The 10,230-nt window shown below is 38.7% G+C and overlaps 1 pseudogene; it reads right to left on the bottom strand.

The window, feature by feature from the left end:
* Window positions 1-5,176: 5,176 nt before the first annotated feature.
* LOC120102760 (U2 spliceosomal RNA) lies at window positions 5,177-5,318 on the bottom strand (annotated as a pseudogene).
* Between the last annotated feature and the right edge of the window lie 4,912 nt (window positions 5,319-10,230).

The raw sequence follows: 10,230 nt of genomic DNA, 5'->3' as shown, positions 1-10,230 counted from the left end.
GCCTTGGCAGGACCAAGGATTTCTCCTTCCACTGGTGCCCAACAAGGCCTTTCTCTGCTACCTATGCAGCTGGAGCCCTGGGTCAGTCCATGTATAGTCTTTGGGTAGTGGTTTAGTCCCTGGAAGCTCTGTTTGGTTGGCATTGTTGTTCTTATGGGGTTGCAAGCCCCCTCAGCCCTTTCAATCCTTTCTCTAATTCCTCCAAAGGGGATCCCGTTCTCAGTTCAGTGGTTTGCTGCTCGCATTCACTTCTGTATTTGACATGTTCTGGCTGTGCCTCTCAGGACTTCTTAAGAGAAAGCCATACAATCGTGTAGGTGAGACAAAAGCAAAACTTTCACTCCTCAGAGACCAAATCCTTTCATCCTCCTCAGGAGCTGGGTAGTATTCTCCCTTCTGAGCACCAACCTCTCCACCATCCCTCTCCCTAGCTCTCCCATCCTCTCTGTGAATGACCTTGTTTCTGTTTCACAGAGAAATTGACGCTGTCCAGAGGAATAGTTTTCACCTCGGTGGCCTCAGAGTGACAAATTCCAGGGTCCTGGTTCTTGCCTCCATCTTTCTGTCAATTCTCAGAAACTGAAACATCTCTTTGTCTAGTTTTGAGCTACTCTCTCTCCTCTTGAACTTGATCTCCTTTGGCCCCACCCTACCCTTTTATTAAAGATTTTGTTCATATATTACACCTTGTTCTTTCCACATACACACTTTCTATATTTGTCTCTACCTAGCTCTGACTCCAGAACTTTAAACAAATTGACTCTCATTTATGAAACAAATCCAAAACACATAGTCCAGAATCTTCCATCTACTGCCATCTACCAGATTTGGGTCACCTCGATCCCACTATCTTTCACATCAAGTCCCTCCAAACACCTATACTTGCCTCCCCAACACTCACCTCTTGACCCACAGTCATAGTCCACATGGTTCCCTTCAGTAAGAAAATATACAGGTAAATCTCATCAATAACTTTGTATCTCTTACATTTAATGTATAATCTTTTTATTAATGTGAAACTGCAAACACAATGCCTTCCCTGTGACATTTACTTTTAAAAACTTTACTTATACTATTTTTAATTGTTATGAGAGGAATTCAAACTAAAAACTAGGATCTGATATAACTCTCATACGAATCTCTGATTTAAAATTATGCATGTAAGCAAGGAGAGTGCATTAAGTGAATCTCTGTAAATATAGGCTAATATTGGGTGTAATTGATCAACATTTGGGCCATCCTATCAATACTCTGAGGGATAATCAGTTACTCACTAAGCAAATGCTTTAAACAAATAAACAAAAACTCATTCACTTGTGTGTGTGTGTGTGTGTGTGTGTGTGTGTGTGTGTGTGTGTAAAATCCTCATTTTGTCCTTTTTGATAACAATTAAAATCCATTTAAAATGTGTGGAAAAATAGTTTCTGTGCTCGCTCTTCCACAGACATCTACTCTAATTAACACCAGCCTTCCCAGAGACTCACCCATTCACAAGCATGTGTCTGGTGCGTGTGTGTCATTCCGTTACAAATTGTAGCTAATTCTTCTCAGCTCTCATTTTTCTCACACCTTAATATCTGACAATATCGATCCTTCCTTTTCTCTTGTAATCTTAATTTCTCTTATTCAATGACATCTGCCTTGTCAACTTATCTCAAAACCTCCATTTCACCGGCGCAATATTTTAAAAAATGAGAAAAGTCTATTACCTGAAAATTCTCTTTCACACCAGACATAAAATATCAGCTTAGACAATCCAATACCTCAGCCAGACATTTGACTTCTAAATTGTTTTCCTGCCTCATTTTTGTGTCTTTCTAATACGTGTATTTCATGCCGAAACTAGTATATTTTCCCAATGTTGTCATTCCTACAACTGAAGACCTTCAGTGACTGTTAAGTCTCTCTGGGTGATGTTCATAATTTCATGGCCTGGTAATCCAAACTGAATAGAAAAGGAGAAAGAAAGAAGCCAATTGAGCATCAAGATTACTCTCTTTTTGCTTCCAAACTTTGTGCACAACATGAAGAACTGACCCTTAGGCCATCAGGCTTTCTGAGATGATATTCTGCAGCCCCTCAAATCATCAACTAAAATAAAATCGTCCTTCCTTTATTTTCATCTGTCAGGTATCTGTGAGAGCAATTATAGAAAAATATTTAATGCGGATACTACTTGCTGATGTTCTGGTACAAGTTAAATTCTAGTTATTTTTAATTCTATACACACACTAATACAGTAACTCAATGTATGTAGAATAAAAAACTTAGATTTTCAATAATCCAACTCGTTATATATCTTCTGAATATGAGTCCTATCTAGTTTTAAATATAGCAGTTCAACAATTGTTACTTCCACTTATGCTGCTCTGGCTGATTAATACCCAATTTATAACATATCAACAAATAGATGGTACGTTTGTGTAAGAGATCACTCAATATTTATAATTATATTTCAGCCCAGAACTACCTACACGGAAACCAGGATGGGTGGTTCCCCCTTCAGAAGCCCAACATTCTACATTATTATATCCATCTTGCACATGATCTCCTGTGCATACATTTCACTTTCTTTTAATGTGTTTCATGGATGTGGAAGACACAGACCTGCAGGCTAGCTCATTAATGGTTTGCTTTTCCTACTCCCCTGACTACAACCTAGACAAACATTTGCTAGAACGTGCACTACCCTAGCTGCTCCAGAAAACGGTGATATAATTCTAAACAATCTTCTTTGTTCTAGCTGTGATTCTGATACTCCATGTGTATCCTAACTTTTCCCTGTTGTCACTCAGCTGCTTATAGAATAACAGAGTGGCTGGTAAAGGAATATTTGTATTCCTCTCATGTCGTAATTTTGAACATTTTGAGATTTGGATAAAGAGATACTCAAAGCCATTAAAAACCCCATCTGAATAACTTTCCTGGTGGCTAATTGATATTTAGTGAGTATAATTTCTCTATAATTATATATAAATGAATCATACTTTCTATTCTGGTTAATCATCTTATAGGAGCATCTGTACTTCTAAACCCCTGTGTTAACGCTATGGTTCTTTTTCTTTCTGAGACAGGGTTTCTCTGTGTAGCCCTGGCTGACTTGGATCTCATTCCGTAGACCAGGCTGGCCTTGAACTCAGAGATCAGACTGCCTCTGCCTCCTGAGTGGTGGTGTTAAAGCATGCACCACCATTCCTCAACCACTATAGTGAATTTTAATATCATACCCTATTGAATGCATTTGTCCTAGTGGTGTCAAGAGAAAGATGAAACATTTATGTTTGCAAATGAATACTACACAGAAAATTATTTCTGATAATGGACGATTACAATTTGCCAAACAACCGTGTTGTGGTAAACATGAAGTCAATTCTGTTGTTTGAGCACTAGAATAATCCATCCTGGTCACAACTAGTAGAATAGCTTTCTTTCAAATAAAAAAAATTGGCGACAGTTCTTCTACTATAAGTCGGAAGTGAGACAAGCTGGCTATGGGTAAAATAGGAACTCTGCAGTATTTAAAGGGAAAATGATGGTGTCAGAGAGAATCTGCTAAAGAAAATAATCTTTCACTACTCAAAGGAATTGTTAAGTGTTCCTCCTTTGAAATTTCCAGGCAAGATGGCAGACGAGATATTGCCTCCATGTGCCCTGGTTAAGAAGGGTCACTGTGAGGAAGAATAGAGTACTCTAAAAAGACAGTGAGGGTGACCTTCAGAAACCATCGGAGGTAAACATTGATAGCGAAGGTTGCTGAGGAAGAGATGGGCAAAACATGAACACTAAGGCAAGTCAAGCACATCTCAGCCATGCAGCTCTCCACAAAAGAAACCAGGAGCTCCATTGTAAAGGTTAACTATGTGACTCTGATAAGGGACTGGCATTCCCACCCTCAGAGCAAGCTCTAAGACTTCACAGGCTCAAACCTAGCTTCAGGTTTGAGTGAGAAAGTAATTCCTCTGGACATGGGTCCGAAGGGTCTGAATTTTATGACGCTGAGGGGGATGTCTGGGTGCCATTTTGAGAAGAAACCTGCCGTTTTAAACTGAGTTACCCCATGAACCTACGAGGAAAGATCTGTGAACTTGCATTTATCCTACCATAGCCGTAGGTAAACGCTGGGAAGCATTAATGGAGAAAAGTACGGAGGTGAAAAGCTTGCCAGGAGAGTAAAGTGCATGGAGATAACTAGCCATAAGTAGCCAGGAGCAATCAACTGACAGGAGATCTTCAGCTCTGCTCCTTAGGTCCCACGGAGGCTGCGCACTGCTATAGTCTGAGAACACTGGCACTCCTGCACAATACTTGAGATCCACCACCACGGTCGCATTCCTCCAGCGGGTGGTCAATATTTACAGGGGCTTGGAAAGTGTGGAGACAGCCCCCAGTGCTACGAATGCATTTCCCATTCTATGAGAGGCTGAGAGATGCTCTCCATCTAGAACATTAGTCACCCTAAGGGTGTACAGGTAGGTTCAAGGAACAGGACCCCACACTCTGCAAAGCCACTTGTGGCCAGCAGAGGTCCTCAATACACTAGAAAGGGGAGCTACTGAAGTTTAAACAGTCTGGTGGCCATTGGATACTTGTTCAATACAGAATGGCAGGAAAGGCAAGAGTCTACAAGTTCAACTGACCAAGCAGCCCGACTCATGTAACTGAAACTTCCTGAGGACCAAGAAAAGGACTGTTTTTAACTCTTCATCTCCACTCCCCCTCTTCTTCCCACGTTCCTAAAATTACACTTGTAGTAATATTTTTACTTTATTATATTTTAAAAATCTTTGCTTTCATTTTTAGTCTTATTCATATATCCAGCTAATTCTGTTTGTGCATATTACCATTATTAGGTAGACTTTAGTTTGTAGTTTTGTTTGCTTGTTTCATTGACCCTGGGTTTCCCATATTTTTTCCTTTATTAGAGTTTTGGCAATATTTTGAATGGATCTTATTTTCACTTTTTCAAAACAAAATTCTTATAGTTTATCTCATTCCCCTTCCATCTGATTTTGTGTTCAATTTTTCTCAATGTTATGATGGATTTTTATTGTTCTTCTTTCTTATTTCAGTGACCTCCACCCCACCCCCATCACTATCTCTTGTTTTCTCATTGGTAACTTTTTCTCCACTCCTTTCTTTTTCCTTCCTTCTGGTCCCTGCTACTTCACTGATTTATTATTTCTACACTCACCATGAATAGATTTTAACTTCAGAGGATAGTATATATTACTTTGGTCATTTGGTCATTTTTAGGCTCATGATTGTTGGCGATGTATTAGATACTACACTTGATCTTAGCCAAAAGGCCGAGAAGCGATTGTTGGCGATGTATTAGAAAGCTTTAAGCAATTTTTTTTGCAAATTTCTCTATCTTTGTAGACTTTGGTATTGTTGCTGTTACAACAATTCCTCTCCTCTCTGAGTGGTACAAGGGACTGAGTCCTCAAATATCGGCCTAATAAGAAGATTCCTAAAATAAAACCAGAAGAAACAAGTGAAGTGATGTGCACATAAGTACAAGAAGAATAATGAAAAGGCAAGGCAAATGTGACTCTTTTAACATTTCATAACTCCTCAACTACTGGAGTCAAAGAACTAGAAAGTAAAACTACGTTCAGACAGTGGATCAAAAGACCCCATCTTGCCAATGCTGTGGACTATCCTTCATGTAGCAAGAGCTTGGAATACATAACCCAGTGTTTCTATATATTTCAGATTTCTGCGGGTTCACTTCCAGGTCTCAGATGTTGACTCAACATAATCTCAATATAATCCAATGTAGCTCAAATGCTTTGAAAGTGAAAATATCAGGGTCTATGTGACCTATGTGCACTGGCCACACTCCAAAGAAATTGAAATAGACCTCAGGTCTTATAGTTTGTGCTGGAAGTGAAGTAGAAAAAAAATTATATGATAGTTCCAGAATCTCCATCATGAAAATCAGAAATCCTGAGAGACACAGCCAGAATACAGCAAATACAGAGGCGAATGCCAGCAGCAGACCACTGAACTGAGAATAGGACCCCTGTTGAAGGAATCAGAGAAAGAACTGGAAGAGCTTGAAGGGGCTCGAGACCCCATATGTACAACAATGCCAATCAACCAGAACTTCCAGGGACTAAGCCACTACCTAAAGACTACACATGGACTGACCCTGGACTCTGACCTCATAGGTAGCAATGAATATCCTAGTAAGAGCACCAGTGGAAGGGGAAGCCCTTGGTCCTGCTAAGACTGAACCCCCAGTGAACGTGATTGTTGGGGGGAGGGCAGTAATGGGGGGAGGGTGGGGAGGGGAACACCCATAAAGAAGGGGAGGGGGAGGGATTAGGGGGATGTTTGCCTGGAAACCGGGAAAGGGAATAACACTCGAAATGTAAATAAGAAACACTCAAGTTAATAAAAAAGAAAGAAAGAAAGAAAGAAAACTGGAAAAAAAAGAAAAAAAAAAGAAAATCAGAAATCCAAAATGCTCTAATATCCAAAATTCCGCGATTACCGGTATCAGATCTTGCGTTGATATTTCTGTGCCTGACCTTGCAAGATGACAAAAGTTAGGTCTACTAAAAATATAAAATCTGCTTTAAACTAAGTTGGAATTGTAAATGAAAACAATAAAATTCTTCTTTAGGTTTAGATCCCATCTCCAAAGTATCTCACTATTTTCATGAAAATATTCCAAATTCACAAATGTGAAACACTTCTGGTCCCAATCTGGTGTTTTAAATAACAGATTGTCAATCTGTAGCTGGGTAACGTGTAAAGGAAAATACAGTTCGCATAATCTCAAATAGTCTGGGATATTCAGCTATCTCCCACACAAGGAGCAAGAAGCTCAGAGGCATAGAGTGCTAATAAAATGAGTTTAAAGAAAAGAATTAAAATTAGTAATGAAGTCTGAATTGACCTTTTTATAATAGTCTTATGATGTCCGTTTCATTTAACCTCAACTCTAAAAATCTTGTTTTAAATCAATATTAGAGGGATTTTTTTTCAGTATATTACACACACTGTCTTTCTCTGTTTCTCTGTCTCTGTCTCTCTGTCTCTATTTTTCTCTTCCCTCTCTATCTCTCTCTGTCTGTCTATCTGTCTCTCCCCCTCTCCTCCTACCCTTCCCCTCCCCCTCCCCCCCCCACAGTTCACAATGCTCCTATAGGATGGGCTGCTTGTCATTTCTTGAACAAGCCATCTGCTTTCTTGTCAATGTACCTTTTCTGCATGTTTTCATTGAAATGCCCTTTCCTCAGCCCCAGTGTGCATCCCTCTCCCTACCCTGTGCTTTTGAAACCCTGTTTTTGCTCTGGGTCCAGCATATTTGAGTACTACATAAAACACTATCTGGTACCCATTCAGAATTATCACTTCTTCTTGTGTTTCATGTGGTTTTTACATGATACTAATTGGCATTTATTTTCTTTATAATTTATGGTGTACTGCTTTTTGTGTTTGTTGACTCAGCCTGTCAGTAAATCTTGCTTGTGAAATAGTGTCACTAGGTGTTTGTCAGACTGAACTAAATGATACTCATTCTATTCCTGCAACACCTTTCTCCATCCTTTATTCTTCCAGAATATACTGCTCTCAAATTTATTAGCAAAATATTCAAAGCCACTGAAGTGACGTAGAAAGAACATATTTCTTCCATTAAGACCTCTGGGTCAGTGTTTTTAAAATATGCAGAAGAGAGGTAATTTTTAAAATAATTTTTATTTTTGAGATGATAGTATAATTGCTTCACTTCCCACTTCTACTTTCCAGGAGCTCCAAATCTAGACAAAGAACTACAGACAGCTCAAAATCTTAATGTACTTTTTGTAAATCAAGAAAAGCTAACAGCAATTGATGAGTTTATAAGAGCAAAACTTGCCTTCCTTTTTTTTTAAAGCCAGCTTTCTGCTGTTAAGAAAAAGCAACTTTAAAATAACTTATCATTAGGAGTTAGTAAATGTTTCTGATGCCACAGAAAATAGTGTTTTGATAGGATCAGCACTTATCAAACAAACATATCCATTTCATATCATGAAAAACATGGACCAGCTGAGTTAGGCTGGATCAAACACCAGGAATCTGATGCTAAGTGGTTGACAGCCAGAATATTTAAACACAGAATGTAATATCATTCCTGATCCACAAGGAAGAATAAGCACATTGAAACTCTACTCAGGGAACATGGAACTCCTTCCAGGGAAGTAGATTCTGGAGATAAGCTACCTGTATTAGCTTAAGAGTCTAAGAAAGGATCTGGCATGGACCAAGTCATACACAGAGAGTAGAGGCCATTTGGGCTATAGTCATCTCTGGCCCTGGTTGTGGAGAAGAGTGCTCAGCAAATGCTCATGCTCATTGCATTTTCTAAAGAAAGGTACATGGATCCATTTTGGAGCTTTCCTTCTTCCGTTAGTGTACTACATGCTTTATTGAGCCTGGTATCAATGAACATGTTCGGAGCCCCCTTCTCCTCCATGGCAAACTTCCAGATTCTTTGAGTTCCAAGAGGCATGCTTCCTGAAGCCCACACCATGGATGCACTTGTGAATGTTGGCGCTCGCTACCTTCTTCAGTCTCCACATCATTGATGGAAAAACTGCCCTTTTTCCTGCCACACTATCATGGGTACATTCTCCAGGGCCTAAGGTTCTCAACCGTCCTAATGCTATGACCTTTTAACACAGGTCCTAATGTTGGGATGGCCCCCAACCATAAAATTATTTTCATTGCTACTTCATAATGGTAATTTTGCTACTGCTATAAATCATAATGTAAATACCTGTATTATCCAATGATCTTAGGTGACCCCTGTGAAAGAATCATTCAACCACCGCAAGGGACTCACAACCCACAAGGTGAGGACCAATGTTTAGCGTGACATCGGATGTCTTGGATGCCCTATTATACACAAAAGTTATGTCATTCTAACTAATTGCATTGTCTATGATTTTACTCCCAAATAAAGACACATTTGTAGATACTATATCTTGGGAATTAGATATTTAACCTTTCAGTATCTTGAGCTGCTAAGATGGTAATTATCTGACTTCCTGGTGAACCAGTAGTTATAGTGAGCTTATTGTAATCTGTACAGCTAACCACTCAAGTATGACATTTCTAATGGCACAGTATCTACAACATTCTCTGTCTTGTATGTTTGCTATGCACAAACTTAAGACAACTTTAACAGTTTAGTGTTTCTAGAATTTTCACTTCGCATACAAGTTCAATGAAATCACATTTTTCATTAGCATTGTGCATGTGTACTGGCGGCATCCTTTGACTGCAGCAGTTAAAACAAAGAGAAACTCAAGGTCGCTTGCACATATGTTGATACACAAAAGGACCTGTCTTCCAAATATACAGAATTTCTAATGTATCAGAGCCGCAGTCCTACCCAGCTTCTATTGCTTATTCTTCTAGTCAAGGACAAAGTCTATGGACCTGGATGTCACTGATAAGAAATGTCCGATTTATCTCATCTTATTCAACATCTTACAGGGGCGCCAAGAGTCATAAAAGTTAGTGGGACCTCATGTCAGATCTACAAAGCTGTGCGAGTTGCTGCTTTAAAAAGGGGAGGTTAATATTTAAGAATTCCATAGGGCAGACTGAACATTCCACTTTATTTATATTGACTTCATTTCTTTTTGTTTTTACCAAAGTCGTTACTGCTGTTTAATCTCTGCACATTGCTCTCCATACAAACACTGACTCTATAATATTTGGTCTTTGTATGCCTATTAATATAATAATGTTAATTACATTGATCAATTTTTTTGGTTCCAATGAAACAATTTGGGAACAAACATCAAAGAAATTATCTGTTTTGTTTCTGCATTGAGTATCTTCTAGGCAGATCCTTTTCTATTTTTTAAATTCTGTTTCACTAAAACTACTAGACCTCCCATGTATGTAGTTACAATTGTATAAAAATATGTGTGTCCTCTTCTAGGATTAGAATGAAAAGAAGACACACATGGAGAAAATAGTCTACTTCTAATTAATCTCCATTGAACATTTGAAAAGACCCTTGTTTTGGCTTCCATCAGAACTTGAAATAGGGAAGCTACTTCTGATCATTCTTAAAATAGGAACTATGGATTAATTGCAACATTCAAAATGACTAAGTTATTTTGAAATACAAATGTATGTGAAATTACATATATCCTAAAGGTCTATTTGTGAGGCAGAAGTTACTGAAAGTCTTTTTTAATCACAAACAAACAGAAGATGTTG

This window comes from Rattus norvegicus, chromosome 4 (assembly GCF_021556685.1).
Source record: "Rattus norvegicus strain SHRSP/BbbUtx chromosome 4, alternate assembly SHRSP_T2T, whole genome shotgun sequence".
Lineage (NCBI taxonomy): Eukaryota > Metazoa > Chordata > Mammalia > Rodentia > Muridae > Rattus > Rattus norvegicus.
Note: the sequence above shows the minus strand (reverse complement) of the source record. Positions and strands in the feature narration are given on the sequence as shown.